General features: G+C 45.1%; 1 long non-coding RNA gene across 1 annotated transcript in view; it reads right to left on the bottom strand.

Moving 5' to 3' along the window:
- LOC309380740 overlaps positions 1-26,049 on the bottom strand; it is a 134,022-nt gene that overhangs the window by 38,448 nt on the left and 69,525 nt on the right. The gene's annotated exons all lie outside the window — the stretch shown is intronic.

Here is a 26,049-nt window from a genome sequence, read left to right as displayed (position 1 = left end):
AGATTGGCTCACCTAGTGAGCTTCATGGCCAAACAAGGGTTTGCTATCTTGGACCATCAAGGAAGTGCACACAATTATGTTGTTGTTGTTGGAAATATTTTTTATTACTTTTTACAAGAATAAATTTAAAGTACAGTCATACCTCGGGTTACAGACGCTTCAGGGTGAGTTTTTTCGGGTTACGGACCACCAAAACCCGGAGGTACCGGAACAGGTTACTTCCGGGTTTTGGCGGTCGCGCATGTGCAGAAGCGCCGGATCGCAATCCGCACATGCGCAGACGCACAGACATAGGTTGCGAACGCTGCAGGTTGCAAATGTGCATCCTGCACGGATCACGTTCACAACCTTAGCTTCCACTGTAAAAGGAAAAAACTTTAACATATCCATATATGAGATTCTCTGAATCTCGTTACTTCCCCTCATCCCCTGCATGGGTCCTTAAAATAATTTTTCTAAGGCTACATATCATTATATTCTCCACAGTTTTTATCCCTCTAGATTATCCTTGTCTCGTTTCCTTAAAAGTTATTTTTAAAGTCCAGCTAATGTTTTTATTTGTTTACAATGGTCTAATTAAGTTATGAATTTTCCCCATTCTTTATTAAAGTTGTTATCATCTTGGTTCCTGAGTCTCCCGGACAGTTTTGCCATTTCAGCATAGTCCAGCAGTTTGGCTTGCCATTCTTCCCAAGTTGGGACTCTTGGTTCTTTCCATCTTTGGGCTAGTAGCATCCTTGCAGCTGTTGTCGCGTACATAAACAGTCTTTCCTGGTCTTTTGGGATGTCAGAACCTGTAATTCCTAACAGAAAAGCTTCTGATTTATTTATTTATTACAAATGTTATTTTTAACATTTTTTTCCAATTCATTGCATACAATGATATACATACAATTATTATTTTGAATAATGGGAGCCGTGTGGTTTATTCTGATATGCTTACAAATGGCCGTCCTCTTCTGGAGCATAACTGCAGGAGTCAGGGCATCGATGCCGGCTCCTGGGAGCCAAGACACTTTGACACACACACACACCCCAAATGATTTTTTTAAGATGTTGCACTTGGGGGGGCCCTCAAACATCTTGAGAAGCTGGCACCTCTGAGTCAGCTCAAGACAAGATGGTGAAGATACCGTGCCCTCTTCCCCATTCCATATCCAGGATCTGATTCCAACACTCTGTAGAGGAGAGCATCCCACAGTGCACCTGAGGTAGCAAGCCAGTTTAGGGGGACCAGGGGAGGCCATGTGGCAACAGAGTGAAAGGGCTAGGGAGCTCAAGAGGATCAGCTGGGAGCTGCTGCTGCTGTCCCCCCTGCGGCAATTGCCACCTGAGGCAATAGCCTCATTTTGTCCAACAGTAGGGCCAGCTCTGCCTGGAGTGCCTCCTCACCGATAAATTTCAGTAGTTTCAGTTGCACCAAGTCAGACATATCTCAAACCTTTAACAGGACAACACATCAACACACACAATATATATTGTCATAAGCCCTCTGCAGGCATATCAGCTGTAGAGGAATGTGCAAAAATAGTATGCCAGCCCCCTTCAGACTAGTGCGGATCAATATTATCAGGGGAACCAGCCCAGTGGGTTCTGTGGGTCTTTCCCTGCATGTTCAAACTGAATACATGAAGAAGCTTCTCATCTCCCCCAGTGGTGGCTGGTTCCCATTGTGACTGATAGAGGGAAACCAGGGAACCCAACATTCATCGGTTCATAGAATCATTGAGTTGGAAGAGACCCTGAGGATCATCTCGTCTCACCCCTTGCGATGCAGAAATATGCAGCTTGTTCCATACAGGGATTGAATCTTCCACCATTTCACTTTAACCAACTGAGATGGAATCAGAGGCAATGACAGGCAGATTCCACTAATTCCAGTTTTGTCCCAGTTCTACTCCCTGCTGAATTCTACAAGGACAACACTTAGGAAGGGGAGCTGATGGGTTGTGCTGGGCTGGGTCTAACTGAGGAGGCAGGCAGGTGGGGAAAAGCTGAGCCCCACTTGCCCCAAGTTCTCATAGTGAAATTCGGTTGCCCAAGTCTTCGTGACTGCACGGGGAAGCTGAACTTCCAGAACCAAACACTCTGTTAAATATCTTTCCATTTCATTTCTAGCCCATCCCATTATTTATTCAGCTATTTACTTTTCTGTGTCTTTCTTGTCTGTCGCGCTCTCTCTGTCTGCCAAATCTTGCTTTTTGTATAATTAGACTGCGTACTGTTGGACAGATGGGAGAGATGTTTATTCATGTAAAAATGAATAAAACAAAATGATTGACATAAGGAGTTTATGGGGCAATTATCCTCTCGTTTATACATTTTAGTTACTCTGGATTCCTACCAGGGTAACTATAAGTGGAGCTTGGCTGGGGGAGACAGCCTTAGCCGTGGGACCTTGGTCAATAAAGAAAACATTCGGGCTTCCTTTCCTGTGCAGGTGGTTATTCTTATGTTTGGTCTGATTCCCTGTATGCGTGAATTTCTCTTCCTCCGTGTATTATCTTCCAGTGAGGGCAGGAGAAGCAATTAAAAGTTACAACCATGGATGGATCCAAGCCACAGAACTTGGAAGGCAGCAAAACATTTCCACAAACAGTCCAAGAGACTGCATTTGGGTCGAGGGGCTTGGTGGGTATTGTGTCTCGTTAAAAGCGACGCTGAACAAAATGTTCAAATGGCAAAGCTGTTAGCATTTGACTCCTTGGTGCGTGTTTGGGGCCCCCATCCTGCAAGATGATTACGGCAGCTGGAGTTGCTCAGCACCTCTCAGGATCGAGCCCGTTATGCGAATTCACAAATGTAAAATAAATTGAAGATTTCCCCATAAATGCATGCATAGAGGCAATAAACTCCCATGCACAGCAGGAATAACATTTACAGTATCCTCCTGACCTCCATTTCACCTCATCGTTTTTCAGTACATAAACTACTGTGCGTAGCAGATGTGACATACCATAGCTTGATGCAAGCCAGCACAACATCAGGCACAGTTCATTTAAAGAAATACCTTTGTAAAAAAAAATGAAATAAAATAAAATGGGTAGAATGGCTTGCCATAAAGGAAGTCCAAATTTCTCATGCTTCCCGTGGACACCTGATGAAGTGACTGCATACTCTCAATTAAGTTTGGCCGTGGGTAATTTTCCCCACATAAAAAAAAATGCATCTTAATTCTGTGGTAGTAAAGATACTGCAACATCATGACCACCATCATTTAAAAAGGGAATGCAAAGGTAAGTTAGGAAAGAGGGAGCCCTACTGCACTTGTACGATTGTAGGTAAAAAGTAAATGTAAAGGACCCCTGGGTGGTTAAGCCCAGTCAAAGGCGACTATGGGGTTGCGGCACTCATCTCACTTTCAGGCCAAGGGAACCAGTGTTTTTCCACAGACCGCTTTCCGGGTCATGTAGCCAGCATGACTAAACCACTTCTGCTGCAACGGGACACCGTGATGAAACCAGAGCGCACGGAAACGCTGTTTACCTCCTCGCCGCAGTGGTACCTATTTATCTACTTGCACTGGTGTGCTTTCAATCTGCTAGGTTGGCAGGAGCTGGGACAGAGCAATGGGAGCTCACTCCATCGTGAAGATTCGAACCCAAGAGGGTCAGTGGTTTAGACCACAGCGCTACCTGATTCCCTTGTACAAATGTACCTATGCCTCCATCAGGATGCTGCTCCCAATTCAGCGCTCTGTTTTTACGATAGCTAACTGGTGGCCAGGTTATGTTTGTTGAACTTATGTATCACTTCCCACAAAAAAAAGCCTCAAAGTGATTTACAATAAGAATAAAATAGAGGGTTCTGCCCGCCAAGTCTTCCTGCCAATGCAAGAACTTCTGTCTATGCAATAGGACTCCTTCTGCATATACACACCTGTGCACCTCCAAAATCTGCTCCTGAGGGTTGGGGTGGATCCAGAACAGATTGGTAAGGCCCAAGGGAAGTCCGACTCCTTGAGCCATCAGGATGACTTTGTGGGATACAACCCACAACCATAAAAGCAGCTAAACACGGGGAACATTGTTGGGTGTCTCCAAGCGGTCATGAAGGTCAGTGGATTTCAAAATTCTCAAGGAGGCATAACCTCTGCCCTTGACAGCTGTTCCGCTGCTGCTATGGTGAAACCGTAGGATCGCTGCTGACCTTTGCAATCAGCTTGACATCTCCTTGGCATCTTCTACTGTCATTTCAGGTGACTCATGCCAACTGCACTGAGACCGTGAAGGTTTAAAAGAGTTAAGGAGTATGGATGGTGCATGTATACATGGCAGTTACGCATGACAAAGTTGAAGCACAGACAGATTTAAAGACCTATGGCACTTTTGCTGGGGGGGGGGAGGGGGATAGAGAGAGACTTTCCCTTTGTTTCCGCAGTGTTTGCCATTGCAGAAAAATTGTTATGAATTTTCAAATCTACCCAGTGGCTGTCAGCTATTGCTCAGCCTGAGAAATTTCCCCTCTGCTGTGTAGACCAGATCATTTGTTCTGCTCAGCTTGGGGTCTATCCATTTGTCTGCAGTTGAGAGACTTGAATTATGGACTTGGTTCGGTGCTGGGATACTTGGTGCTTCAAAAACCCTCCTCTTGTAATGCTCCCGATTAAAAAATTCTGTGCAATCCAGCTCATGCGTCAAACAACATATCTTCAGGTAACATGCAGGCAAATACTGTACACCCTCACTGTTTCTATCTGGGGGGACGGGACCAAACAAACCCCTGCCTGTGAGCGATGTGCCCCAGAAACAGCTGGGAAGGGAGAAGAGGAGTTTACAGATTATTATTATTTTAAAATCATTTTATAAATTGTGTGTCTTTGTTTCTCAGGCTGATTCTTTTACCCGATTTTGTATATATTGTGGTATTTTATGCATCGTAACTTGCAGTTCTTTATATAGCGTGTTCACATAAAAGAGAGCACGTGTTGCGGTTGGGGCCGAACAAAACCCCATTTTAGTGGCTAGGCCATAGATGGCGCTAGAGGCCTGGGAGCAAATAGGTGGATGTTGTTACTGGGGCAAATTTGATGTTGCCAATTTAGGGGTGGGGTCAATGGCTTTATAAGCAGCGTCCACAGCTTTCTCTTTCTCTTTTGCTGTGGACACCGGATCACATGGAGCGCTTGGACTGTCTGGAGGACAGTAATGCAATCTTCTCATTGTCTGGTTACATTTATTTATTTCCCCCTTCTTTTAATCCTCTTTAGTCCCTTAAATAATTTAATTCCCCTCTTTTCCTGTTCGATTTCCCACCCCACCCCTTACCCTGCCCTGTGGGAAGATTCTCCCTGTATCTGTGGCTTGCCTTTCCCAATAGGGAGAGGGCCCCTGGTAGGGGCTTTCTTTCGCGAATAGGTTTCCCCCATTTCTCCTGTTGTAAGTTGTGGGGCTAGTCAGGGCTGTTCCCAGCTTGGCTGGAATCATTTTCATTTATAGCACCCCTGAAGGTTGGCTTTGTTTGGGTGTGTGCAGCGCTGTTGGCCAAGTATTGATCTAGCCTTGGGCGAGAGCCCTGTTTTGAGTTCTTTTAATATTGCTATGAGACTAAGATTCTCAAGAGCAGAGGCAGGAGGCCTATTTGGCCTGCACATTACTTCCAGGCCTAAGTCTGCTACAGGTAGCAGTTAATTGTTAAGTCTCTGACCTCTCTATAAGAATGTACCTGCTTGCAGGCTCAGTTGCTGCTAATGTATATCTGAGGCAGACAGGGCGGCAGAGGCTCCCTGTGCCTCCAATGGCTATGAGCACTCTGTATATGCTTTTGAACTATGCTGTTTCTGAACAAGTTTATTTTCGTTAAGTTTGTTTTGCCCTGATAGTGGCGACTGCCATTTTAGAGACGAGCCATTGTGGCTTAGTGGCTAAAGTGTAGGACTAGGACCTGGGAGACAGGGTTCATATCCCCCTCTTAGCCATTGTTATCACAAAACAAAACAAACTGCTCCTTTTGGGCTATTCTGTAGTTCGGCCCATTTGTGGCAAAAGAGCTTTGGGTTTCTTGAAGGGGTGCTTCCCTCTAAAAGGGCAAGCAGGGGTACCTGGACAGGCTGTGGGCTACCTCAACTCTGCTATTTCACTGGAGACATTTATGCCTGGCCTAGCAGGTGATCCTAGGGCTTTGCCCTAGAATTTGATGGCCTGGAAGCGTTTCCGGCCTGAATAGTGTCCCCATGTGGTCCATGAAGCATTAGTTTCACCGGTTCCTTACATGGTTTAGTTTTTTGCAGACTATGACAGGGTTTTGCAGATGCCTCCAGAGCTTGCCTCTCCTGCAGGGGATGATTTGCGGACGCCCCAGGTGCCTTCTTCCAGAAGGAAGCATTTTTGAAGGCTGCAATCCAGGAGGAGGGCAAAGAGGAGCAGGAATGATAATTCAGACATCACCTTGGACCTCTACAGGGGTCAGGCTGAGGCTGTCCTGCGTCTTTAGGGATCATCCTAGATAGCTCAGCTGGTCAGTGCATAGTGCCGGTAATGCCTAGGTTGCAGGACTGGTCCCTATGTGGGACAGCTGCATGCTCCCCCATTGCTCTACTTGGACACTTAGGCCCAGTGTCGAGGGCCTTTTGGTGGTTCCCTCATTGCGAGGGATGTAACAGGCGCCATGTTTGCAATATGCAAGCGGGAGAAAGCACCTTTGCGTGCCCGCATTGCAGTTTGCTCTGTGCATTGCAGGGCACAGCGCTGCACGGGCTGCATTTGCATTGCATTGCATGAGAGATTTGCATTTGCATTGCACAGAGGTGTGCATTGCACGGAGGGTGTGTGTGCATTGCACAGAGTGTGTTGTTGCATTGCACGGAGTGTGTTGTTGCATTGCACGGAGTGTGGGTGTGGGCACATTGCACGGAATGTGTAGTTGCACTGCACCAAGTGTGTGAGCATTGCACGGAGTATGTAGTTGCATTGAACAGAGGGTATGTGCAGCGCACAGAGTGTGTAGTTGCATTGCGCGGAGCATGTTGTTGCTTTGCACGGAGTGCGTAGTTGCATTGCATGGAGTGTGTGTGCATTGCACGGAGGGTGTAGTTGCATTGCACGGAGTGTGTAGTTGCATTGCGTGGAGGGTAGTTCCATTGCTTGAAGTGTGTATTGCACTGAGTGCGTTTTTGCATTGCACGGAGTGTGTAGTTGCATTGCACGGAGTGTGTAGTTGCATTGCACGGAGTGTGTAGTTGCATTGAACGGAGTGTGTAGTTGCATTGCATGGAGTGTGTGTGCATTGCACGGAGGGTGTAGTTGCATTGCACAGAGTGTGTAGTTGCATTTCATGGAGGGTAGTTCCATTGCTTGAAGTGTGTTTTTGCATTGCACTGAGTGCGTTTTTGCATTGCACGGAGTGTGTAGTTGCATTGAACGGAGTTTGTAGTTGCATTGCACGGAGTGTGTAGTTGCTTGCGTTGCATTGCGCGGAGCATGTTATTGCATTGCACGGAGTGTGTAGTTGCATTGCATGGAGTGTGTGTGCATTGCACGGAGGGTGTAGTTGCATTGCACGGAGTGTGTAGTTGCATTGCATGGAGGGTAGTTCCATTGCTTGAAGTGTGTTTTTGCATTGCACTGAGTGCGTTTTTGCATTGCACGGAGTGTGTAGTTGCATTGAACGGAGTTTGTAGTTGCATTGCATGGAGTGTAGCTGTATTGCTTGGAGCGTAGTTGCATTGCTTGAAGTGCATTTTTTGCATTGCACGGAGTGCGTTTTTGCATTGCACGGAGTGTGTAGTTGCACGGAGTGTAGTTGCATTGCATGGAGTGTGTGTGTGCTGCACGGAGTGTGTTTTTTGCATTACACAGAGTGTGTGTGTCGGAAAAGGAAGCTGGCTTGGAGGCAGCTTTGTCGGAACTTCTTTAGGGGTTCTGGCCAGCGTCGGCCCTGTAAATTTACGTATTATGATGGCAGCACAAGATGCCCCCTGCCCAAGAGGGGGCTGGAAGCTGGCATGCAATACCTTCTGCCATATTCCCATTTTATTTGGGATCCAGATGGATATCGTTGCTAAAACATGCCACTTGCCTATGGAGAAGCTGTCTGCCTTGAAGGAAGTTATTTTGTAATACTTCCTCTGTAGCAAGTGATTCTTCATCAGATCCGATCTTGCTGGGTCACTTAATTAATCTTGCATGCAGAGTGGTTGCCCCAGGCCGCCCCTTCCCTTCCCACTAGGCCAGGCTGCCTGCGGCCTGAGGTCCCCTTACCTTTCTCATGCAATGGTTGCAATTCCTAAATGTCGAGGTCCCCTTGCCTTTCTCATGCAATGGGATCTCATGCAATGGTTGCAATTCCTAAATGTATGCAATAGTAGTTGGCCATGGCAGGATACCTGGAACTTGCACAGGGATTTTCAGGTTCGTGCTGATGCTGCTGGATCTTTGCCCTTTGGGTTTTTTATTTATTTATTTATTTATTTATTTTATCTTATTTTATTTTATTTATTTATTTATTTATTTATTTATTTTAGGAGCTGCTGGTGTGCAAAGCCATGGCCTCAAGCCCGGTGTGGTGAGGCAATCATGTGACCTAACTTTTCTTGAGTTTTCCCCATTGTAGTAGCAGTTCACATGTGGCCCGAGGAGTTCAGTGAACATCGGATCTGCTTTTGGTCTGATAACCAGGTAGTGGTGAGCGTCTTGGCAAAACGGTCCTCACGCTCTAGCTGAGTCTCCGCCCCTCCGCTCACACTTTCGAGCTGCGCCGCTTAAGGTTTAATATTGTGCTTTCTGCTCCTGATTACGGGATCCTCTAATGATGTCACTGTCACTCTATCCCATTTTCAGATGGAGCGGTTCAGATCCTGGGCTCCAGACACTCAGCTACTGCCAGACTTTTCCAGACCACCTGTGGCATTTTGGCAACAATTAGTAATTACAGAGAGCAGCAGCTTCCATTTCCCCTTCTGCTTTTAGCTCTTATGGGAAGGCCTGGATGGATTTCTTAGCCTTAAGCTGGCAGCCCTTGGCCATTCAGATGAACTGGCCCCCATCCTCTGAGCAGATCCTGCAGTATTTGGTCCACCTGCTGCAGATTGGGCGTGCTGTTAGAACTATAAGAATTCAGTCCGCTGCAATGTCTGTTATACTGAAGCTTTATTTTTCAGAGACCCTTGTATAAAGTTTGTTGTGTGCAGGGCCTTGGAAGGTTGGAATAGGCTCCAACCTCATAGGACAGTGGGCAGGAAGTCGGTCAATTTTACCAATGCAGTATCTCCAACAAGTTAAAACTTATCTGCTGGTAAAAGATCAAGGCGAGACTCCTTTCAGCATTCCATTGCATTTTGGTGCACTGAGGGTTGGGGAAATGGTTGTTGGAGCTAGCACGGGGCTGAGAGTCTGGAGGCTTATTGCTTCAGGACTTTTCCTTATCTGCTTTGGAGCTTGTCATTGGAGTCGGGAACTCTAAAACAGACTTAGTGGGCAGGAGTGCCACAATCTGGCTTCCTGTCACAGGTAAGGAGGGCCCTTGCCCAGTTATGGATACCAGAAATTTGGCTTTTCATTCCCCTGGGGGCTGGCCCGCTCCTAGTGCGTAAAAATGGGTTCCTGTTAGCCAGGCATCAATGTGCTTACGTCGTGCACCAGTTATTACGGCCTGCGGCTTGCCTACCGCTGAACATGCCTCATTCCTTCCAAATAGGGCTGCTGCAAAGGCTGCACACTGGGGGCCTGTCAGTAGACAGGATTGTGAAATCATTGAATGTCTGATGCTGAGAAGGGTTATATCAGGAAGCGTCACAATGATGTCTGTGCTGATGCTTGTCTGTTATTTCCTTTTTTTTTTTTTAATAGGAACAGCTGTGCACATTTGGGCCACAGCATTGTACGCTGGGCTGGCAAGCGCGCTGACGAGTCTGGACTGGGCACCATCTCAGTCTTCCTGCCCATGTGAACATATACTGGATGTCCAGATGGGGAATGCTTTGGGAGGAGATCCTTCCTTTGGCGGTCGAGTGTGACCTGTGCTGGTCCTCCCGCAGTGCTGGTGGTACAGCTGGACAAGAATGATTTGCCATCTTTCTCCAGCATAAGTTTGCATTCCTGCATGCAAGAGGGCTTGGTTCGAGTTGATGGCAGCTCTCCCTGGACTCAAAATAATTAAAGGCATTGGTTCAAGGTGATCTGGAGGGGAGGTTGGAGCACCTGTCCCCTCCAACCGCTAGATGCGGTTGCGTTGGAATTCATTGCTCCCCCACAATGTTTGCTTATGATATGGTGGGGCCCAGTCGTCAGTGCTGCCCTGCTGAGGTCAGGTGCAGCTAGTCGGGAACCAATGCCTAGACAAACTACCACCGTTTTGGCCCTCCTTCGGCGAATGTGGTGCAGCTTGGGGAGAATGATATGGTTTCCTCTTCCTGCTATGAGCTGCTTGCGGCCATTTTACAGGACCTGAGGGAACTGGCGGCACTGGCGCCGACCGCTAGGTTAATTTGGTCACAGCTGCTTCAACGACGCACTTGGAGGGGTAGCCCTTGCCCAGCTGCCACCGAACGAGTGAGGAAGCGGATTAACTCCGCTGCGAGTAAGCTGGTGGTCGATTTGGGCGGGTGCGTGATCCCTCACCCTCTTATTTCATTCCGGGCGGTTGAATTTTATAGGGATGACGGGGTTCATCTCTCGCCAGTTGGGAATGATGTGTGGTTGGATGCGATGGTGTCCAGGCTGAGGGTGTGGCTTAATTTGTGAGTGGTTGGCGGCGAGCGTAAGGGCTCGAATGGCGGTTAGGCATTGGTTAAAATTGGTTGGTGGAGGGGTATGGATTGGCTGTGCCTGCCCCTCCAATGCTGCTGCTGACGGGTATTCCGTTAAAGGAATTCTGAAGCTTACCATCCCCTTTGTCCAAACCCTGACGGCAGGGTGCGGGCCGCGTAAGCTTCAAGGAGCATGCGCGGAGTAGCTGAGGGCCTGTGACGCAGCTCCAGCTGACTCTGTCCCGTGTTCCTCCGGGACTGACTAGGGAGTCAGTGCTGTCCCCCATGGCGGGGGGTGACAGATAGTCATAACCAATGCCTAAGCAACCACTCTCAATTTGTATGCAAATAAAGTTGTGGCCAAAATTATGCCAAAAACCTTAAACAAAAATTACGTGTGATGTGTGAGTTATTGGGGAAGGGGTTTTGGGGGACCTCAACACACAATGATCATAGTTTAGTAATTATTTATTGCAATCGTTAAGAGTGAATTTCTGTTTAATTATCCTTTGCTGGTGTTTTGAGAGTTAATTTTATTGTGTGCTATTATACTCTAATGGATTATTGAATATTACTTCATTTGATGTACCGTATTGGCCCAAATATAAACCGCACTTTCCCCCCAAATTCCGACCATGAAAAGTTATAGTGCGGCTTATATTTGTGTCCTTACGCTGGCAAAGCGGCGCGGGTTCCCCCCAGGAAGCAGCCTGGATATTGTCTCCCCCCCCCTTGACTTTTAAAAGTGCGGCTTATATTGGGGTGTGGCTTATATTCAGGCCAATACAGTAAGCCGTTCCATTTCAAAGTTATGTTTTATTAGGACTTTTTGTATTGGATCAGATTGTGTTCTTTGTCATATATTTTGTCTCTGTAAACCTCCCTGTGCATAGTAATACAGAAAAGCAGTATACAAATTAAAAGTGAAATGAATGGTCTGGTGCAGCTGATGAAGACCTTTCCCACATAGTTCAGCAGGCATACAATGGAAGCGGTTTTCCTTTGCCCCAAACACAGGGAGGTGTTGTTGTTTTAAGTAGCAACCATAGGTGCAGTGGTAATGTGGCAGTAGAGTCATTGGGCTGAGGTCTGACAGGCTCGGCTGCTTTAACTGCACACTGTTGTTGGCTTATCAAGGCTGATTTGGGATTTGGGTGTCTCCAAGGCCATCGTGGTTCTTTCCAGATGTGACAGGACATGTTCTTAGGGTCTTAGATGGTTTGATTGGTCTTCCCGTTCTTGGCATCTTGGCATTTGTCCATGTGCCACAAGATTAGTCTTGTTAAACAGAGAATGATCTTTTCCAAAGTTGAAAGAAAACAAGATGGGCCAAAAAGAAGAATATGTTTTGAAAGCACAATGAACGAACCACAGTGCCATTTTTGTGACTCATAAAAGCACATAAAATCCAAGTCTTCAGCTCTTTAAAAAAAAAAAAACTTTTACTATTCCTGATTTACAGCGAAATTGTGATGACTAACACAGAAAACAATAGATCACAGGGGAAATACTGCTCTCTTGGGCTTATAGGACATTCATATTGTTCTGTAGAACAATATGGGGACCTTTGTCCCATTGGAGGAAAGGCAAAAATTTAATTGGAGTCTATTGCAGGCTTTCTCAGCCAACAGGAAGACTGTGGTGCCAAGTTGTTCTTCAACCAATCATAAGCTCCAGCTTGACTACACTGCGAGTGAAAAAGGCACTTTCTCCTTTCCTCCCACTAACCCACCAATTGTTTCCCCAGGACTATAAACTGGGAAATTAAAGTAAATTACTCTCCAGAAATATTCTCAGGGACATAAGGAAATGTTATGCTTTGTTTTTCTGTGCACAGCTCAGCACCATTGGTGCATATATGGGAACTCCAGTTCACATGCAGAAATGGGAGGCGGGTTTTGAACACCACACACACACACACACACACACACACAGTGCTTCATAGAGTCATAGAATAGTAGAGTTGGACAGTCAACTAGCCCAATATAGTCCAATAGCTTCCATTTTCTATTACAGTCGTACCTTGGCAGTCAAACGGAATCCATTCTGGTAGGTTCGACTTCCAAAACTTTCAGAAACAAAAGCGTGGCTTCTGATTGGTTGCAGGAGCTTCCACAGGAAGCCGCAGAAGCCCCGTCAGATGTTCAGCTTCCAAAAAGAACATTCAAAAACCCAAACACTCACTTCCAGGTTTCAAATGTTCGGGAGCTGATTTGTTCAGGAGCCAAGCATTTGAGATCCAAGGTACAACTGTATATTAATTTGGGGGATTGTGCATCCAACTGGAAACTCCTGGAAACACAAAGAACACTCTCCTTAGTAAAAGAAAACACACAACCTTTAACTCAGAGGTAGCTGAGGTAATGCCTTCCATATGTTGTGGATTGCAACTTCCATTGGCCAATATTTAGAGATTATGGGAGCTGTAGCCCTCAACAGCTGGAAGGTGCCATGTTGGGTACCTCTACCAAAAATGATCTAATCTACGCTCTCTCTCCTTCAACTCTCTTATTCTCTTTGGGCATTTTCTTGAACACGCAAGAGTTAAAAGTTTGCATGCAAGCCCTGCCACTAACAGTCCTAGACACAGGCTCCTCTCAGATCTGAGGACATTGGTAAAAGTCCGAAGGGGTTGTCATACACATTCAACCATATGCAGATGCCACTCTCGTTTAGACAAACATCTGCTTATCTGAGGCTTATGTATGTTTCCGAGATGACACCTCACATTCATCTCTTTACAGAGCTCATGCATGCATGTTCATCGCTTGATGGTGGCAATGTCAACTTGGTGATTTGAACACACAAATCAGCCATTGCAGGCCAAGTGCCAGACTGAGTTTTCATACCTCACCTGACATTGCCTCAGCACCTTTTTTTCACAAGAGGCAGTTCACCTAGCCAATTAGTGTGCCTGTGCACATATATGGGTAAATCAGCCTGAGGTGTTTTCATAAAAGCTGGTTTACCCAATGAACTCTGAGAAGTTGCCACCACAAGGAGGAAGGAACCACATTTTATAGAGAAGACCTCTTTCTCCTGCTTTGTAGAGTCCACTTTAATTTACCCTTCTGTCCTCCTGACATTATTACCGTGCATGTTGCCTTTGCCCAATTCCTTATCATTAGGTGCTCTTGAGAAATTAAAATCATAACCACGTCAGAACATAAGATAACTAAATGCTACCAAAGAGAGGAGAACACAACACAGGGCTCCAGATTTTCTGTTGGCAGACCAATGGCGTAGCGTGGGTTGTCAGCACCCGGGGCAAGGCAAGTAATTTGTGCCCCCTAACCTGTGGATTTGCGCCCCCTAACCCGTGGATTTGCGCCCCTAACCCTAACCCCCAGATGTTGCGCCCGGTGCGGCCGGCCCCCCCCTGCACCCCCCACGCTACGCCACTGTGGCAGACCAGGGTAGTTCTTTTCTCTTTTCTTTTCTTTTCTTCTCTTCTCTTCTCTTCTCTTCTCTTCTCTTCTCTTCTCTTCTCTTCTCTTTTCTGCATGTGAAGTTCTGGCCTCAGGGCTGTTCTCTCGAGATAATTTCTGTCAACAAGAACTTGAAACTCCAGGGCAATTAAGGCGTGATGAGGTGATTTGGCTGATTTTCATGGGTCAAGACTGGAGGACGTGGTGTTTCTTTATGGAAGCTATAACTTTATGCCGTCACCTTTCCAAGGATGATCAAGCACCACAGCTATTTCCCAAGTGCTGTCTGCTTCAAGTCAAATGCATACTATTTCTCAAACAGATAAAAAGTAACCAGAGCTAGATGTGTTTTCTGTTTGGTTCATCCCGTCTATGTGTGCGTGTAAACTCTCTCTCTCTCTCTCTCTCTCTCTCTCTCTCTCTCTCTCTCTCTGTGTGTGTGTGTGTGTGTGTGTGTCTTTTGTCCTAGGTCTCTCTCACCCCTGCCCCACCATCCTGCTCTTCATTTCTGTTCTTTGCTGCTTTCACTTCCCATCGCCTCCTGTCCCTCACTAGCTCCTTGGGGAGTCTCTGCTCATGCTTTCAGAACCATGGCATTTTGGAGCAACCACGCAGTGAGCCAGGAAAATAACAATAGAGAATATAATACAATGCTGAGCTGCAGCAATTTTCGGAGCAAGCTTGAATGTTAACTATTTCAGTGAGTCAGTTGCGGAGTATGTCCTTTCGCCGCGTTCCTTACTTGGGCACATCCCAAGGGAAGTTAACGCCAGTTTCGTATCAGTTACTTTTATGGGAGAGGCTGCATGCGGTGTTATTCTTTCTGTAATCCTAAGCACAAAATGCTTGGCATTTATCAGCTGCATCTAAGCTTCTGTGATCCTGCGTTGCTCTCTGTAGTGCAGAAGCCTATTAAAAGAAGCCTATTAAGTAAACTAGGACACATCCAGCTGGCAGCTTCCAGGCTACTAATTCAGCACCGCATCACCATAGGGAGCTCAGACTTCCTCAGTGTACTATGAACTCTTGGGTGTGTGTATTAGACCTGTATCAGGTAAAAAGTACCAGTTTTTCAGAGAAAACCAGGCCGAGTCAGATCTGCTTGCAGCCTAGGAATTGTGCTTCCAGCATCTTTTTACAATCTTGCAGAGGATGCCAGAGACATAGAAACATAGGTTTGGCTCCAACTAAGCCCTACTCAGAGTAAAGGAAAAGGGACCCCTGTCCATTAGATCCAGTCATGACCGACTCTGGGGCTGCGGCACTCATCTCGCTTTATTGGCCGAGGAAGCCGGCGTACAGCTTCTGGGTCATGTGGCCAGCATGACTAAGCCGCTTCTGGTGAACCAGAGCAGCGCACAGAAATGCCATTTACCTTCCCGCCAGAGCGGTACCTATTTATCTACCTGCACCTTATCATGCTTTCGAACTGCTAGATTGGCAGGAGCAGGGACTGAGCAACGGGAGCTCACCCCATCGCGGGGATTCCAACCGCGACCTTCTGATCGGCAAGTCCTAGGCTCTGTGGTTTAACCCAAAGTGCCACCCGCATCCCTACTCAGAGTAGACCAATTGAAATAAATGGGCCTAAGACATGGGTGCCATCTAGAGGGGGGCAAGGCAGGGCCCCCAATATTTTCTAAGAGAGCCCCCCCAAAAAAATCTGTGGCAATCCTCAAATCTGTGGGGGATTCTATCCTCCCATGGCAGCTGAAGGTTGGAAGATTCAAGATGGATGAAAGAAAATACTTCTTCCACATGGTGCACAAACTTTGGAACTTGCTCCCACAGGAGGCAGTGATGGCTACCAACAAAGATAGCTTTAAAAGAGGATTGGACAAAGTCATGGAGGAGAGGTCTATCAATGGCTTCTGGCCACAATGGTTGTACTCTGCTTCCACAGTTGGAGGCAGTAATGCTTCTGAATACCAATTGCTGGAAACCACAGGAGGGGAGATCATAGAATCATAGAGTTGGAAGAGACCACAAGGGCCATCAAGTCCAACCCCCTGCCAAGCAGGAAACACCATCAGAGCACTCCTGACATATGGTTGTCAAGCCTCTGCTTAAAGACCTCCAAAGAAGGAGACTCCACCACACTCCTTGGCAGCAAATTCCACTGTCGAACAGCTCTTACTGTCAGGAAGTTCTTCCTAATTTTTAGGTGGAATCTTCTTTCTTGTAGTTTGGAACCATTGCTCCGTGACCGCTTCTCTTGTGCTCAGGTCCTGCTTGCAGGTTTCCCACAGGCATCTGGTTGGCCACTGTGAGAACAGGATGCTGGCCTAGATAATATAAATAGAAAAGATTGTAAGCTGTTTTTATATGCAATGACGGCAGCAAGAATATTTTTGGCACAAAAATGGAAGCAAGAATAATTACCGACGAAAGAAGATAGGAGGAAGGACTATGCAGAATTAGACAAATTAACCAGGACGAATTCGAAACCGGAAGGACCAGAGATTCACAGAAGATTGGTGTAAATTTACGGACTATTTGAAAAGTAATTGTGATGATCAGATTACATTTGTAGGTTTGCAAGAAGTTCTATGAGGTGAATAATTTGAATTATTGCATAATTGGATAAAAAGGAAGGTGTTAGTTAATACAATTAACGGCAATATGAATTTAAGAAATGCAGAAGAAATGATAAAAATGGGGGATCATCAGAGCTGCTGATGGAAGTCCAAAAAGATTGTATAAGATGTGAAATTTTGGGGTATGTATGATAATTAATATGCTTTAAAATGAATAAAAATTATTTTTTTAAAAAGAGAGAACAGGATGCTGGCCTAGGTGAGCCAGTAGGTTCTTCTGATGTTCCTAGAACAGGGGTAGGGAACCATTTTCAGCCTGAAGGCCACATTCCTGCATAGGAAGCCTTCTTAGATGAGTGGGACAATGGATGTAGCTCTGATCTCTGTGTTGTAGGATGCAGCCCAGCCACTCCAAAGTTTGTAGGTTTCAACACATGCATCCAGGCATGTGAGAGGCTGGATTGGATGGATCCCAAACCGGAATTAAGATTGCCAGAAGAAATATCAACAACCTCAGATATGCAGATGACACAAGTTTGATGGCAGAAAGTGAGGAGGAATTAAAGAATATTTTAATGAGGGTGAAAGAGGAGAGCGCAAAATATGGTCTGAAGCTCAACATCAAAAAAAAGATCATGGCCACTGGTCCCATCACCTCCTGGCAAATAGAAGGGGAAGAAATGGAGGCAGTGAGAGATTTTACTTTCTTGGGCTCCATGATCACTGCAGATGGTGACACAAGCCACGAAATTAAATGACGCCTGCTTCTTGGGAGAAAAGCGATGACAAACCTGGACAGCACCTTAAAAAGCAGAGACATCACCTTGCCAACAAAGGTGCGTATGGTTAAAGCTATGGTTTTCCTAGTAGTGATGTATGGAAGTGAGAGCTGGACCATAAAGAAGGCTGATCGCCGAAGAATTGATGCTTTTGAATTATGGTGCTGGAGGAGACTCTTGAGAGTCCCATGGACTGCAAGAAGATCAAACCTATCCATTCTGAAGGAAAACAGCCCTGAGTGCTCACTGGAAGGACAGATCCTGAAGCTTAGGCTCCAATACTTTGGCCACCTCATGAGAAGAGAAGACTCCCTGGGAGACTGCTGGGAAAGACTGAGGGCACAAGGAGAAGGGGACGACAGAGGACGAGGTGGTTGGACAGTGTTCTCAAAGCTACCAACATGAGTTTGACCAAACTGTGGGAGGCAGTGGAAGACAGGAGTGCCTGGCGTGCTCTGGTCCATGGGGTCATGAAGAGTCGGACATGACTAAACAACAACATGTGCACGTGAGAGGCATGATTGCAGTCCAAGAAGACATTTCAGCCAGGCAGAAAAGATCTGGAGGAGGTGTGGTGCAGGACCGGTCATGGCTGTGGTCTAGGGAGCCACCTGAGGCCCCCCTAGAGAGACCTGGATGGCTGCATTGACTTGAGGTTCCTCACCCCGACCTAGAACATAGGGCACATTTAATTGGTTTTAAACCAGGAGAAGCCGAGATATGAATAACACCACCAAAACATAGGGTGAGGGGAAATGCTACTTCTGCCTTCCTCAAATGACTCCAGATTACCGGTATTTCCATACTGCATCAACATGTGGTCCATTTTGGCAGTGCAAAAGGAGCCTAAACATGAAAAAGCAGGATGTGTTTTTATCCAACAGATACACTGGATGACCTAGAGTAGAATTCACACAAGTTGAACTAATGTATCTGCCCTTCCCAAAGCTGCAGACAAAGAAAGGAAAGGGAAACAACTAAGCTGAAAAATATTGACAGAACAAGGAGGGACGTGAGCATCCATTTCTCCAGTGTTTTGGGTGCTCCTGGCTATTCCGACAAACAGGATTATAAATACAGAAGAGTGGACCACAGCTGAAATTTGTTTCTAATTTCATGCAGACCCTCGACGCTATTTTAACATGATTTTCCTTTCCTAAGAGTACAAAAACAACTTTATTGACTTTGTACCTCTTCCAAAATCAAGCGTAGGAGGTATGCCCCTTGAAAAACGCAACCTTCCTTCAGATTTTGCACACTGTGCATGTTGTGCCAGATCAGACAGCCTTAATGATATGCCATTTCAACTGGCTCGCAAGAACATCCCTCTCTGACATTAGAGAGCCTTCCATCATGTGCCAGTAAACAGGATACTCTCTTGCTGTAAAGTGTTACTGATATTTTCCCCTCTCTCAACGTGCATTTGAAAATGTCACAAGAACTAGCCTGAAGTGATGGTACAAAGCTTATGTTTTTCATTTAAAAAGCAGGAGGGGCCAACCCACATTAAGAACCATGGGACATATTTCACATTTCTCTTGTTGTTGCCAATAGTAATTTCATGTATGTGATAGGATACAATATGCTTTTAAGTGCTTGCTGGAATGTGTGGTTTATTAGGAATTAACCCATAATTATAACAGTGCTACTGGGCATGGCGCTAGGAATTTACTTGGTAAGCTCTGGAAATGCTGACTGCTTCATCCCTTCTGAAGAGCAGAAACTGGGTTAGATAAAAGCCGGCAAAAAGACAGCTCTTCCTTTAGAAAGCTATGCTCTTGTTTTTAATGTCAATTTCCATTAGCCAGATTTGCACCTCGACGCCTTCTTCTTATTTTCTTTCTGAATCTGCTGGATCTATCTTCCACAAACATTAATATAAGCTATAAGAATTAAACTTCATATAATTCTTCTTTGGATGCTAGAAATTCCCCTCTGACATCTGCTAGCCATGTTTTGTCCCATAGAAGCCTCACAAGATGTCTCTTGTGACGCACTGCCCCTTTAAATATCACAAGGGTTATTCCTGCTTCTAGTTTGGCACCCAGAGCTCTGTTTAAAAAAAGGAAAAGTGGGGGGGGGGGGAATAGCATGGCTGACTGTTGCTGTGAGTTTCTCTGTGGCTGGCTTCTCAGCTCATGAAATTGCATACGATCCATCTGGCAATGAGCGTTTTTCTCTCCCACGGATGCTCAGAGAGCATTTGGCTACAGAGGCACCCAAAAGAGTCAAAATGGGAGAGACTTGAAGGACAATTATAAGGCCGCTGCAGGCAGTTAGGAAACCAGGTGGAAACTGATAACCGAAGCAGTTCCTGGCTGCAAACTCCAGCAAACACAAGGAGCATTTTTGACTTGAGCAAATCTAGGCCAAGGAACAGTCTGCACTTTGTCATAATTAATGAGGATGGTTACAGAAACTGAATAAAGAAAACAACTCCATCCCCACAAAACACAAATGGCAACTTTTCAGGGAAGCATGGAAGGGTGCAGAAAGGACTTGGATCTTGGAGTGGCTCCTGTGGTAGGAAAAAGATTATCGGCCAGTTCTCCTCTGCCCTGTAGCCTCCATTCTGCTCCATATAGCCCCTTGTCTCCGCAAATTTTTGAGGGGTGAAATATCTTACGGGCAAAGGAGGAATCTGCCCAAATTGCTTCCCTCCAGTGCAAGCTGAGCTCCATTCGTGGGAAGTATCAACATAAGAGCAGCCCACAATCAGGACTAGAGGAGAACAATATTTGCCCCTAAACAGTGTTAGAAACTCAAATATATGAGCTAGGTATCAAATGGCTCCTTAAACCAAGGTTGGAGTTGCCAAAACAAAATGTCTAGTTGCCATTTCTGGGCAAGATGGCTCTAAAGTCTTATTTTTCAGATGATGGGCTAACTGTCAGTTTGCCTTTCTTAGTGCAGAAAGTATTGATCTGATGTGTAGAAATCTTTCCTATACTAATTAATTCAAGAGGGTACTGGAAGCTTCTCTGTGTGAAAGAAACAAGCAGAAGGTTCATGATGTTTGGGTTATTCCTTCAGAGAAGCTGAGTACATCTGGTTTAAACTGGTTATCTTATCTCTTTCTGTCAAGGTTATGCTGACTATAAAAATAGGGCCAGAAGGAGCGTGGGTTTCACTTTCTCTTTCTATCTCCCTTCCTTCTGGTGACGTGTTCTGTATGCTTAGTGTTCAGACTTACTATAAGTTATTGTAAGTTTAAGTTAAGTCTGTGGCAACTGGATTTCTTATGGGCAGTGCCAATCCTGAATGTATGGGATTTGTGACCATTATGCTCATTTGCCTTCAGGAGCAGAGCAGTAAAACTCTGCTGGATGAAATATTAATTTCCTCTGGTCTGTTTTTTTTTGGGGGGAGGGAATCCTGCAACATGTTTAAGTTCTGCTAACTATACATTGGAATCTACTCTGGATCAATATTGAGTAGAATTTCATGGCACTAAAGTCTTATTTTTCAGATGATGGGCTAACTGTGATTGATTCAGCGTGGTGTAGTGGTTAAGAGCGGTGGACTCGTAATCTGGTGAACCGGGTTCGCTTCCCGGCTCCTCCACATGCAGCTGCTGGGTGACCTTGGGCCAGTCACACCTCTCTGAAGTCTCTTAGCCCCACTCACCTCACAGAGTATTTGTTGTAGGGAAGGAAGGGAAAGGAGATTGTTAGCCGCTTTGAGACTCCTTAAGGGGAGTGAAAGGCGGGGTATCAAGTCCAGACTCCTCCTCCTCCTCCCCTTCTTCTTCTTCTTCTTCTTCTCAGTTAAACATCTGGCTAGTTCAGATGACAACCTTGAGCTAGGTTAAGAGCTTTGAGAACTTAAAGAAAAGCCACTTGATCCAGAGACAATCCACATATAGATTGGCCTATTCCAACCTCTTTTTCTTAAGGGTGACTGCTCCTGCTCAGGCTGCACAGAAAAAGCATTTTGGCTCCAGAAATTCATTCCAATTGTGCAGATAAACTATAACTGATAGATTTCTACAGGATGGATTATTAGTGTATGAAAACAGTCCAGATACAATGATCCCCAAATGGTGGAGATTTCAGGCACCATCCTAGCACACAGACATCTCCACTTGGTCGCAAGTGGTCGAAAGCCAGGTGCAAAATGCACTTGGCTCCTGCCTAATTTCGAACACTGTTTTTTTAAAATATATTTTTATTTGATTTTAAATAAAATCGCAAACAGCAATTCAAAGTCCGAATATCGAGATGACTCTGAATCTCCTGACTCCCCACCCCTACCCCTTCCATGGGTCCTAATGATAATATCTACAACTGCATATCAATATTTATCCTAATTTTTAAACCACAGAGCCTAGGACTTGCCGATCAGAAGCTTGGTGGTTTGAATCCCAGTGATGGGGTGAGCTCCCGTCGCTCAGTCCCTGCTCCTGCCAACCTAGCAGTTCAAAAGCACATCAAAGTGCAAGTAGATAAATAGGCACCACTCCAGCGGAAAGGTAAACGGCGTTTCCGTGCGCTGCTCTGGTTCCCCAGAAGCGGCTTAGTCATGCTGGCCACATGACCCGGAAGCTGTACGCCAGCTCCCTCGACCAATAAAGCGAGATGAGCACCGCAACCCCAAAGTCGGCCAGGACTGGACCTAATGGTCAGGGGTCCCTTTACCCTTTACCTTTAAATTATCCAAACTTTACAAGTATGGTTAAAATCCTGCCAACATTTTAACTTGCTTGCAGTGGTCCCGTAAGCAAATAATAAACTCTAATTTTGAACACTGTTGCCCCACCTGTGATTGCCAACAACTGGTATTCAGAGATGTACCTCCTCTGACATTGGAGGTAGAGCATATCAAGGGTTAGTAACCATGGGTAGCTTCATCCTTCATGAATGTGGTAGTCATCGTCATCAGGATTCAACCTGGGTACTTATATCTTGGACTTTTTCAGCACTTTGTAGGTTGCAACCTTGCTGAGTGTGTTGGAATCTATGGCATACGAGATCCTTCCCGTCTTACTGGCTCCAGTGTTGCCTAGCAATGCTACACATTCACACATCGCAGCAATCATGGAAGATGATGTTTCTCCTATTTCTCCCTCTGATCACAGGATGTTATCGGCACCACCCGGGTGCCGATAGGAGAGAATCAATTTTACAGTTTGTGGCTGCGCTCTGGAAGGTGCTATAGCACTATCCATTTGGGCAGGTGCTAAATGATGCCTTGAGAAACCAATTTGTTGCTGGCTCATACAATGACCAGATATAGAAAAAGAGACTCAACTCAAAACATTCATAAAGGCAGCTGAGATAGCTGGTGATAGGAAAGGGTGAAGAAAAGCATTGACAGGAACTTAGCAAGAATTGGAAATGTACTGTTACATGGCCCACAGTCTCCAGACAGGGAAGACTTCAGAGATGCCACCAGCTAACTGCAGGTAGATCTTTAAACCTCCCCCTTAAATAAATTCAGACAAGACTCAAATTTTGGTTTGGTTTTTGGCAGAATTTAGGCCACAACTTTATTGATTACAGCAAGTGAATGGTTACACAGGCTCTGCTTCGACTAGCTCCCTGCACCGTTGCAGGTAGCGCTGACCCAGGGCACCAGCATAGGTCAACCTAGGGTGAATACCTGGATAAGCGGAAAGCCGGGAACAGGCTATCTCCGCCACCCAAATGTCCCCCTGGACTCAGGCACAGGCACAACCCCTTCTCAGGGGGTTGACCAAACCATCGAGTCCTTGAATTCCTTTAACAGAATACCCTTCACATAGGGATGGCGAGAGCGTTCTCCCATCCCTATCACCTGAACCAGAGCCTATCCGCAACCTTACAAGTTGTGACGATTTGCTACGCGGCAGGCGAAACCCAACTGGCACCAGCCAATCAGCCAAGTGGGGAAATTTCCTGCCGTGCCCCTGTCCCAACAACAGACGACACACGACGGCATAGCAAGGTCAAGCACACAAGCCCTAAATATAGGGAGAGGTGAGTGGGTGTTCTGATGCACACACTGAAAGAAGAAGCTGTGGGTCACGTGCATAGGTATATATAGGTCCCTTGATCTGTTTAGCCTGCGTCCCATTGGCCTGATTGAACCCTGCATCAAGGGACCTACCAATCGTGTGTTGTGGTTATCCAAATGTACCCACCCACAACACAGGCTTAGGTTGCCAGGTCTCACCGCAACACGTGCCTTCTTTAAGGGAGGACCCGATTTACAAAAAGGAGAAAAGAGGAGAATATAATTTGGAAGGCTGACACAAGGCCTGTATGTGACTTCAGCCACCTTACCTCTCTAAAAATAGGGTTTTCAGTAGGATTTAAATGTTGCCTCAGGCTTTCCTCTGCTTCTCTGCGTGTGGATTAATTTTGCTTGCCAAGAATAAATCAGAGATTATTTCTGCTACTGTTACAAGATTGTTAAGATTTATAATTCAATTAGCATCTCAGTGTAATTAAACCTGCATTTATTGCAACCAACAGATAATAGATAATTTGAAGTAAAATAAAAAACCAACATATCAGCCAAATAGAGATGGGGTGCTGTTTTCTGCCATGTGGATTTTTTAACAGTATGTTCACTATTTAATGTGATTAAAAGAATAAGATATTTTAAGGAAGAAAGAAGGAAATTTATGAATTGGCAGGACAGCTCCTCAGACAACAATATACTGGCAGATGCTAAGTCTATTCCGATACACTGGAATAATAATAATAATTAAAAAATAAGATTCATGCTGTTAACATATATTCTTGTGGGCCATTCTGTTTAATTGAGATAGCCAGTCTTTCGAAGTTCTTGTGTTGTTGTTGGTATCTGTTCCATTAATGTCCCCTGGGAGCCCAACTGGGTTTTATTATTTTTTGGAAAATACGCACCTACCCCTGCCATTGTGAAAGGTAATTGTAAGTACTTGCTGGGTGTGTTTCAAAGACACCTTTTCAATATGGCCAGAAAAGGTGTTAGAATAGCCATTTTGAAGGATTGTGTGCTTGTCTGTCTGTCCTCTGTTTTTCTCACAGGTTGGCACACCTCCCAATGGTATCTATCTATCTATCTATCTATCTATCTATCTATCTATCTATCTATCATCTATCTATCTATCATCTATCTATCTATCTATCTATCTATCTATCTATCATCTATCTATCATCTATCTATCTATATCTATCTATCTATCTATCTATCTATCTATCTATCATCTCTCTCTCTTTCTCTATCTATCTCTCTATCTCTCTGCCTATCATCTATCTATCTATCATCTATCTATCTATCATCTATCTATCTATCTATCATCTATCTATCTATCATCTATATCTATCTATCTATCTATCTATCTATCTATCTATCTATCTATCTATCATCATCTGTTTCTATCTCTCTATCTACCTATCATCTATCTATCATCTATCTATCTATCTATCTATCATCTATCTATCTATCTATCATCTATCTATCATCTATCTATCTATCATCTATCTATTTCCTATCTATCTATCATCTATCATCTATCTATCTACTATGACTATTTAAGTGGGAAAATGAATTCTCCAGCTGTCATACCAAAAGAACAAATAAGGCTAAAAGCATAAAAATAAAACCATTTTACAATTTCAAAAACCCACAGTAAGTTTAAGAAACACAAATTAACAGGCAAAAAGTTTCAGAACAGAGAAATAAATATCACCATATGTTATTGTCCCCAAACCACTGCTGCAAAAATGGAGGGTGCTGCCAGGAATGCTGCTGTTGGAGTTTGAAGCCCGGTGGAAATGCTATAGGTCTGCTTGCTCCCCTCACCCCCCACAATCAATCTGTATATTTATACATAAATAGGTATTAAGAACAATACTAATTGTCTCCTCACAGAGATGCTGGTTCTTTGGAAAGCAGGGAATGTGAAACAATATAATTGCAAATGATGTAGAAGATTAAACAGTATAGCTGGAGAAGGGATTATAGCAGATACTTTTAAAAGCTGCTTTAAATCAGATGTGAGGACTAACAATCAAAACCATTTTCATAGAAAGCATGCGACTGCTGTATGATAGTATGGGAGAATTGGCCCATTATGCTGTGTAAACGATAGTTAGAAATATGATTTGGCACTTGCTCTTCATCCTGCGCAATGTTCTGATTGTCTGAAAAGTCCCTAGCACAGCTATTCCACAAAGCCATCTTATTGTGAAAACCAGTCTCTCTTGACAACCATTTTCAGTTTAGCTGCACTTTGAAGTGTCCCAAGGTTTGCTTAGCGGAGTTTGGGAGTACAGTGGTACCTCTAGTTGCGGACACGATCCATTCTGGGGTGCCCTTTGGACCCTGAAAAGTCCGCAACTAGAGCAGTGCTTCTGTGAAAGCACAGAGCGTGATAGAGCACTTCTGCGCATGTGCGAAGCGCACAGAACACCTCTGCGCATGTGCGAAGCATGCAGAATGCTTCTGCCCATGTGTGCATGCGGCAAAACCCGGAAGTATACACTTGTGGGTTTGTCGCATTCGCAAGCCAAAAAGACGCAACATGAACCTAACGCAACACAAGATATGACTCTATATCTCATTCTGCAACAGTGCCATAACCTGTAGTGTGCAGAGGGAAGAGATAAATAGTCATGCCCTCCAACATTCCTCAGATGAAAATAAGGTGA

Source organism: Podarcis melisellensis (genome assembly GCF_964234715.1).
Source record: "Podarcis melisellensis genome assembly, chromosome: 11".
Classification (NCBI taxonomy): domain Eukaryota; kingdom Metazoa; phylum Chordata; class Lepidosauria; order Squamata; family Lacertidae; genus Podarcis; species Podarcis melisellensis.
The sequence above is the reverse complement of the archived record's forward strand: the minus strand, read 5'-3'. Positions and strand labels throughout refer to the sequence as shown.